This window comes from Neomonachus schauinslandi, chromosome X (genome assembly GCF_002201575.2).
Source record: "Neomonachus schauinslandi chromosome X, ASM220157v2, whole genome shotgun sequence".
NCBI lineage: Eukaryota > Metazoa > Chordata > Mammalia > Carnivora > Phocidae > Neomonachus > Neomonachus schauinslandi.
Window position 1 is genome coordinate 94,189,174 of NC_058419.1, and position 9,145 is coordinate 94,198,318.

At 38.5% G+C, this 9,145-nt stretch overlaps 1 non-coding gene across 1 annotated transcript; it reads right to left on the minus strand.

The window, feature by feature from the left end:
- Nucleotides 1-6,977: 6,977 nt before the first annotated feature.
- Nucleotides 6,978-7,100, minus strand: LOC123323546. Its single transcript, XR_006539479.1, has one exon. It is a non-coding gene; the product is annotated as a small nucleolar RNA SNORA77 (small nucleolar RNA).
- Between the last annotated feature and the right edge of the window lie 2,045 nt (nucleotides 7,101-9,145).

Below are 9,145 nucleotides of genomic sequence, written 5' to 3' on the forward strand. Positions count from 1 at the left end.
TGTTTTAGGATGGAATGTTCTGAATATGTCTGTTAAATCCATCTGGTCCAGTGTATCATTTAAAGCCACTGTTTCCTCATTGATTTTCTGTTTGAATGAACTGTCCATTGATGTAAGTGGAGTGTTAGAGTCTCCTACTATTATTGTGTTACTACCAAATATTTCTTTTACTTTTGTTATTAACTGTTTTATGTATTTGGGTATTCCCATGTTGGGTGCATAAATATTTACAATCATTATATATTCTTGTCAGAGTGTCCCCTTTATTATTATGTAATATTTTTCTTTGTCTTTTGTTACAGTCTTTATTTTTAAAGTTTATTTTTTCTTTCTTTTTTATTTTATTTTTATTTTTATTTTTTTTAAAGATTTTATTTATTTATTTGTGAGAGAGAATGAGAGACAGAGAGCACAAGAGGGAGGAGGGTCAGAGGGAGAAGCAGACTCCCCGCTGAGCAGGGAGCCCGATGCGGGACTCGATTCCGGGACTCCACGATCATGACCTGAGCCGAAGGCAGTCGCTTAACTGACTGAGCCACCCAGGCGCCCTAAAGTTTATTTTTTCTGATATAAGTATTGCTACCCTGGCTTTCTTTTGACATCCATTTGCATGATTATTTCTCTATTATTTATCTCAGAGAGAGAGAAAGAGAGAAAGCACATGAGTGGAGGGAGGGGCAGCAGGAGAGGGAGAGAATCTTCAGCAGATTCCTTGCTGAGCGTGGAGCCTGGTACAGGACCCAATCCCACGACCCCGAGATCATAACCTGAGCTGAAACCAAGAGTCAGTTGTTCAACCAACTGAGCCACCCAGGCGCCCCCCCCACCCCCTCACTTTCAATCTCTAGGTGTCTTTTGGTCTTAAATGAGTCTCTTGAAGGCAGCATATAAATGGGTCTTGTTTTTTTTATCTTCTCTGTCACCCTATGTTTTTTGATTGAAGTATTTAGTCCATTTACATTCAAAGTAATTATTGTTATCTATGTATTTGTTGCCATTTTTAAACTTGTCTTATGGTTTTTTCTTTAGATTTTCTCTGATCCTTTCTTCTCTTGCTCTCTTTCATGGTTTGTTGTGTTTATTTAGTGATATATTTAGATTCCTTTCTCTTTATTCTTTGCATATATATCACCGGTTTTTGATTTGTGGTTGCCATTGGGTTTGTATATGACATCTTCTGGATATAGCAGCCTATATTAAGTTGATTGTCACTTATGTTTAAATCCATTCTTTATTCCTCTCCCTGCCACATTTTAGGTATCTGTTGTCATATTTTACATCCTTGTATTTTATGAATCCCTTGGCTGATTTTTACAGAAATATTTATTTTTACTGCTTTTGTGTTATTTACTTTTCTTTTTTTTTTTAAAGATTTTATTTATTTATTCGACAGAGAGAGAGAGACACACACAGCGAGAGAGGGAACATAAGCAGGGGGAGTGGCAGAGGGAGAAGCAGGCTTCCCACGGAGCAGGGAGCCTGATGTGGGGCTCGATCCCAGGACCCTGGGATCATGACCCGAGCCGAAGGTAGATGCTTCAGCCACCCAGGCACCCCTGTTTTTTACTTTTCAGACGCTCATTTATGATCTTCCTTTCCACTCAAAGAGTCCCCTTTAATATTTCTTTAGGGCTGGTTTAGTGCTCATGAACTCCTTTAGTTTTTGTTTATCTTGGAAATTCTTTATCTCTTCTTCTATTCTGAATGACAGCCTTGCTGGATGGAGTATTGCTAGCTACACATTTTCCCTTTTAGCACTTTGAATATATCATGCTACTCCCTTTTGGCCTGCAGGGTTTTTTTTAAAGATTTTATTTATTTATTTGAGAGAGAGAGTACACAAGTGGGGGGAGAGGCAGAGGAAGAAGCAGACTCCCCACTAAGCAGGGAGCCCAATGCTGGGCTCAATCCCAGGACCCTGGGATCATGACCAGAGCCGAAGGCAGACACTCAACCAACTGAGCCAGCCAGGTGCCCCAAGTTTCTGCTGAAAAATTTGCTGAAAGTGTTATAGGCTTTCCCTTGTGGGCAACTTTTTCTCTCTTGGTGCTTTTGAGATTCTCTTTTTATGTTTAATCTTTGACATTTTATGTGCCATGATGTGTACCTCCTCGTGTTCATCTTGTTTGGAACTCTCTCTGCTTCTTTTACTTGAACGTCTATTTCCATCCCTAGGGTAGGGAAGTTTTCAGTTGTTATTTCTTCAAGTAAGTTTTCTACACCATTCCCTTCCTTCTTCCTTCTTCTTCTTTCTTCCTTCTTCCTTCTCTTCCTTCTTCTTCTTTCTTCCTCTATAATGTGAATGTTTGTTTGCTTGATATTATCTAAGAGATCGCTTAATCCTCATTTTTAAAAATTCTTTTCTCCTTTTGCTCTTCAGCTTGTGTGCTTTTCATTACCCTCTCTTCTTCCAGAGTGCTGATCCATTCTTTTGCATCCTCTAATCTGCTGTTGATTCTCTCTAGTGTTTTTGTTTTCAGTTATTGTATTCTTCAATTCTGATTGGTTCTTTTTAATATTTTCTATCTCTTTATTAAAGGTCTCAGAGTTCTTCCATTCTTTTCTCCAGCTTGGTGAGTATCTTTATGATCATTACTTTATTTATCAGGCATATTGCTTATCTGTCTCATTTAATTTTTTTCTGAGTTTTTTTCTTGTTCTTTCTTTGGAGCATATTTCTCTGTCTCCCCATTTTGCTTGACTTTCTGTGTTTGTTTCTATGGATTAGGTGGAAGGGCTACTTCTCCTAAAGTTGGAATGGTCTTGTGTATGTTGTCCCACCTGCAGATGGAGTGTGATTGGTGACTTTTGCTGGCTAGCTGGAGCTGTGGCTTTATATGTTAGTTACTCTTTTAAACCTTGGCTTTTTACATAGAGAATAAAGAAAGAATGATAATAAAAGAAAAAGGGAACGAAAATAATAAAAGATGAAAAGAAAAAAGAATGAAAAAAGAAAAAACAAAACAAAAATGAAAAAAATTAAAACAAAATAAAATAAGACACATTTTAAAAGTAAAAAAATGAAATTAAAAAGTAAGAATTAACACACACACACACACACACACACAAAATCACAGCTTGTTTTCTTTGCCCTAGCACCACAGGGCAGTTGGTGTGGGCTTGTGGAGCCTGGGCTCACTGAGGTCACAGGCTCACTGTGAGCCCAAACCTGCTCTGGTCTGAACTTTTAAGGGGGTGGGGGAGAGAACATTCCTGCACTTCTTCAGCCCTTTTAAACTGCAGCTTTTTTTCTGTGTCCCAGCAGGTCTAGAGCGGTTGTGGATTTGTGAGCCCTCAGCTTACTGAAGTTAGCAAGTTCACTGAGATGACTGGCGTGGTCCTTTATGGTATCTGGACTCTGTTCTGGTCTAGGTATTTAAGGTGAGGTGGGAATATAAACTGTGTGGTTCTCCAGGCCCTCTGACCTGGAGAGCTTTCCCATAGCTCCTCCACCACTTAGCAGAACTTTAGCATTGTCTCTTTTATATGCTAGTTGCCCCTTTAAACTGAAGGTTTTTTCCTGTGCGCAAGGACATAGGAATCTGTTCCTGTTCCCTCAGTACTATTCCCACTGCCATTCACAGTGTTGGGGGTGTTACCATTTCTTCATTTCTCTTGCTGTTCTCTTGCCATTCTCTCTGTCTTTGGTTGTTCAGTATTTGTTCAGTTAGCCCTCAATTCTTCTTCAAGAGGAATTGTTCTATTAATATGTATAATTTGATGTGTCTGTGGAGAAGGTGAATGCAGGGTCTTCCTATGTCACCATCTTGAACCAGAACCCCCACTCTGCCTTCTTGATTCAGCTTTCATAATGTAAACAAGTGTTCTATTCATGGTCTATTTTGCACCAAGTTTTTTTGCCCCCTTTTGTGCTTTTTTGGTGATTTAGCTATTTAAAGTGGTCCCCAAGTGTAGAGCTGAAGGACTGCAAATGTTCTTAAGTTCAAGAAGGCTGTGATGTGCCTTACAGAGAATACATGTGTTAGATAAACTTCCTCAGAAATGAGTTATAGTGCTATTAGCTGTGAGTCTCCTCGGGAGACTGGCCCCAGTGAGCCCTGGTTAACAGAGGTGACCAGGGAGCCAGTCCCAGTGCTGTGACCAGATAATAAATGAAAGATGTGATTAGTCCTTACCAGACTAACTTCCTGATTCTTGCTAAGCTTCACAATTCTATGAGGTAGGACTTGCTTCTTTGTAATTTTCTAGCATGAGGAAACTGATATCCAGATTATAAATTATTTGCCCAAGATAATATAAAAACTGGATAAAGTCAGATCTGACTCTCAACTGTACCCCCTAGTGACCTCAATCATCTCTTTAATAAATGGAGTATAAACAGGACACTGGGCCATGTACTTTCTTGAGGGCTTCCCCAGCTTAAGTAATGTGAGAACAGAGAAGTACAGACACAAGCAGGAAAAAGCTGTTGTGATTCCATAGTAGCACAGTAACACCACCTGCCCCCTGCCCCAGCTTTCTTGGGACTGTCCTAACCTTTGGCAAGGCCAGTTTTCTCCTATTCAGCTACACAGAATAGTCTTTCCTTGCTCAGTTTCTACTAGAAAATTAAAGTTTTAAAAACCATGAAGGACTATAGTTTGAGAATGAACAATGCTTTTCCTCAGTGGGCTGCCAAGCCTCTAGCCATGGATGGGACAAGGGAGATTAGGTTGTGCAGGCTCTCCTCTCATGTGCTGGTTAGAGCGTCACACTTTTTTGTTATTCTTGATTTCAATATTGTCCTTCTGTTTTATAGGTGGCATTTCTGTATATGGAGGTGGTCTTCCATCCTTCATTTGGAAAGATCAATATTTCACTGTCAGGGTAGAGAAGAGATTTGGATTGCTTTTCCTTATGGAACTAAAACTAGTTTTCTAGAAAGTTATTTAGCCTCCCTTTCCCAACCTGTTGTTCCTTGGCCAATTCCACTAATAACCATTGCTATTTGTGTATGCTGATTTTCAACAAGAATGTAATTTTGTGAGGTTTCAACAATATTTTCTCGCCTCTTCCCTCTCTAAATTGTTTAGTGCACATAATAGGTCTCAAATAATTGCCTAATGATATACCTACTGCTTGGATTAACTAAACCAAGACTTCAAATGTGGCTCACAAGTGCCCACTGCCATTTTTTAGTCTAGGAGTGAGGAGTGGGGGTATTAAGGCAAAAAAATATATTATGGGCTGCTTTCAGCATTTTCTAGCCCCCAATAGATTCAAGCTCAGTTCTTGCAGAAATGAGCTCAAAGAGCTATGGGGGATCATTACTGGTCTTAATACTCTCCTGGCAGTTATTTTATGATTGAGCACATGTGGTTCAAATATCCAATAACCTAGTTGTACTTTTTATTCTAGAAGGAGTTCAAATGATTCCTCTGTCACATGTGGCCAGAGACTGTGACTTTCTTGTGGAAAGTTCTAGACTAGCAATGACTCCATTGACCTCTTACTACTTAGCAAATGGTCAGTTTGACCCAAGGAGGAGTGGAAGAATCACTACAGGCGAAAGATGAATAGCAAAAATCTTGGTGGTAGGGGCTGCCCTACATAAAGGTGCCACATCTTATTTTACATCCTGTAAGGCAGAGTTTGGTTGCAAAAAATGGTTGAAGTAATAGGATTATCCTCTAAAGAAATAAGTGTGCGATATGACTTTTTTCTTTATGATGTTTTAAGAAGAGAAATATTTCCATTTTCTTGTAACATTTGTTTCTTAAATTATATAGGACAATAGTCCTAATCTTTGGGTTGTAGACCTTGGTAGAGCTTTGTCTGAAGACTTAATAATGGCTCACAATGGACTACTGTTTTCATAAGTATATAAATACTCTTGTAATTAAGAAAATACAAATTTATTTAAAAATTTGTTGCTGGCAACTGCCCATATACCCAGGCCTACCCTGGGGTCATCAGAAGATAGTTCCTATGCTCTCTGCCTGAGAGTTTTCTCTGTCCCCAGGAGTGAGCTCAGTTCATGGTTGGCAGGTCAGAAGGGCTGGAGAGTTAATGCCCATAGGAACTACCCTCATGCAAGGAGGAACAGTAGTTGGTACATAAATACTCCAGGTTCTTTTTCATGTAAGGGATAATTATTAGGTGCATAGTTCATCATCTCTCTGAGACTCCTTATTGGGACTGAGCCCCAGTTGCCTACAGCAGGAACCTACCCATGAACTTATTCTATTACATCCTTTCCCTTCCCTACCTTACTTCCTCATTCCCCTGTTGTGTTTCTTGGTGTCACCTCCAAAACAAACTACTTGTAGTCCAATCTTTGTTTCAAAGGTATACTTGAGGGAACCCTAAGGCAAAACCTTATTCATTACTAGGAGATTTTCCTTATTATGGGCCTTCTTATATAGTTATGACAAACATTACTCTTTATTCTCTGTGTGTGGTTGGGGAATGGATATGAATCTTGCTTTAGTTTAAAAAGGAGTCCTTAAACACAGTAAAATTAGGAGTATGGACTCAAAGAAAAGCGACTATTTGGTCCTCATGAGTGTTATTACCCTTAAAACTTTTTTGGGCATGAAGTTTAACAATACCTGGATACCTCTGCTACTAATGCTAAGTAACCTTGCTCCCTCTCTTCCTCTTCCTCATTATTTGGCTATGCATTTTTAACAGCCCTCTAACATACAACCCTCTGATATACATGAGTGCTAGCTAATTAAATTTTTTTTTTCAGAAAGAGAAAGACATATAACTTCTTATACCGTAACTGCCATAAAGGTAAGGTCACCATTGTTTCAACAACACCCAGAGCAGGGCATGATACACAGTAGCAGCTCAATAAATATTAGATTTTTAAAAATGAATGATTTAAGAAGTCAACAAACCAATTGACTAATGAATGAAATTACATGCTCTGGACTTGGTGTTGGTCTGGGCAAGGCAGTACTCTCAAAATGTAAACTTCCATGTGTCATAGCACCCAACAGAAATCCACAGTGATTTATGTCTCTTCTTCTCCCTGTGTCCCCAGAAGGTTGCATCGCCCTTGACAGGTTAAGGTGGTTACAACACTTGGGGATGTTTCTATGGAATACAGAAAAAGCACCCATCTGGGCCTGCAGCTGGGTGCAGAAAGAATCTGTGCACACTGATTTTTTTTTCCACGTGCATTTCCTTGTTCAGTTTTGATCACAGACTTCAAGTAGGACATTAGCAGTACTGGAAACATCTTCAGTAACAGCAGTTTGTATAATTGAGGGGCTGGAGGACTCTACTGAGTAGGTTTTCTAAGTTCGTCTTCAAAGACAGATCCTAACGTGAGTGCAAGTTTGAAGCTTATAAAATCTGAATGTATATAGAGACAATTAGCTTAGGCTTGTTTGTTTTTCAAATTCTGGAGTGAAGAGTCACCCTTTGGAACTTGGAAAAGATAGTTTCGTTCAAATTAAAGGCAGCAATGCATACTTTACATAGTAGACAGTAAATGTGAAGGACATATTTTCCAGGAGGGTGTATGGCTTCAAAATATTCATGACTTTAATAAAGTATTAGATGAACTCATGGGTGGAAGATTACTAAGACAAGTAAGGGAGGTTTCAGGCATGATTGGGCTTTTAAAGTCAATAAAGAGAGAAAAGTACCAAATAGGGTAAAACATCAATTTGGTCCCATTAATATCATCTGGAATACTGGTTGCATAGTGTGTGCTATTTCATATGTTATGCTGCTGTGTCCCGATGAAAGTGATTAATAATACATACCTTTTTGCAAATGTGATGAAAGGCTATGAACAGTGTTAGAAAATGGGATAATTAAGGGCATGTGTGAAAGTAGTTATAAGTCTGTGGGCACAAATGCTGGAAATAAGTCACATTATTGGATCATATACCAAACCCTTTGTATTAACTGCCCTGACTCTCTTCAGTTACCACCATCAAATTGCACCATAGAATTCAAATTTCTGGTTTGGGGTTGTGCAGGAAAATGTCACATGACCACATCTGTTGGGGGAGACAAAGCTGGGGAGAAAATGTGGTGATAGTGATTAAGGACCCTAAGCTATACTGTCTCTGAGGAGAAAATACGTCTTTACATGGGAGAAAAGCTGCTTAGGGTCTGAAGTCATGGTTTACATTTTATCAGTTGGATCCCTTAATTATGTTTACAGTTTAGAAATAAAATATACTTTCAAGACTCTTGCATGAGAAAACGAGCTTCAGATCGTGTTTCCAAATTCAATGCTAATCTTTTTAGCCAATGGTGCTGAATAAAACTGTTGCTTTATAAAACTGGGAAATGGTTTAAGTGGCCATGATCTACACATTACATTTGTTATTTAAGGTCATAACTTGTAAAGTTACATTTTTAATTGGGATGTCAAATCATTGCCTCTCATCTGCTTTTGAAGTCTTAATTGCCAAAGGGAATTGTTTTGAATAAAGTTAATTTTGGAAGTTAAATTTAAGTCCCTCCTCATATTGTCAGTCAACAATTCCCCCAAAAAGCATAACCATATGTTTCTTATACATAAAAACAAAACTATACACTCTCCCATTTTCTTCAAATCTCTAAGGTAGTTTTTGCATGCAATGAAAGATTTATGCATTGTTGTTTTTGTCAGGAGTAGAAAAATATTTTCTCAAGGTTAAATTATCCAACAATGGTGGTATATAAATACTGAAAAAAGTTATCAGGGAAAGTTCTGGAATTTACTATAAAAATGGTATAAATACTAGAAACTCACTTCTTATGAGATGTATAAATGTGAGAGAGAACTAACTGGATTTTATTCTCAAGTTATTTTGCTTATTATAAATAAGATTTATGGGGCGGCTCAGTTGTTAAGCATCTGGGTGGCTCAGTCGTTAAGTGTCTGCCTTCGGCTCAGGTCATGATCCCAGGGTCCTGGGATCGAGCCCTGCATCCGGCTCCCTGATCTGCGGGAAGCCTGCTTCTCCCTCTCCCACTCCCCCTGCTTGTGTTCCCTCTCTCGCTTGTCTCTCTCTGAAAAATAAATAAAATCTTTAAAAATAAGTAAATAAATAAATAAATAATATTTATGACCTTTAAACAGTACCATATAAGCTTAACAGTAAATATAAACAACTAAAGTTGTTTTTGTAATGCTTTGTGATGACATTATACTTGTATGAAATAATTTGTTTTGTTCTACCTATATGTGCTG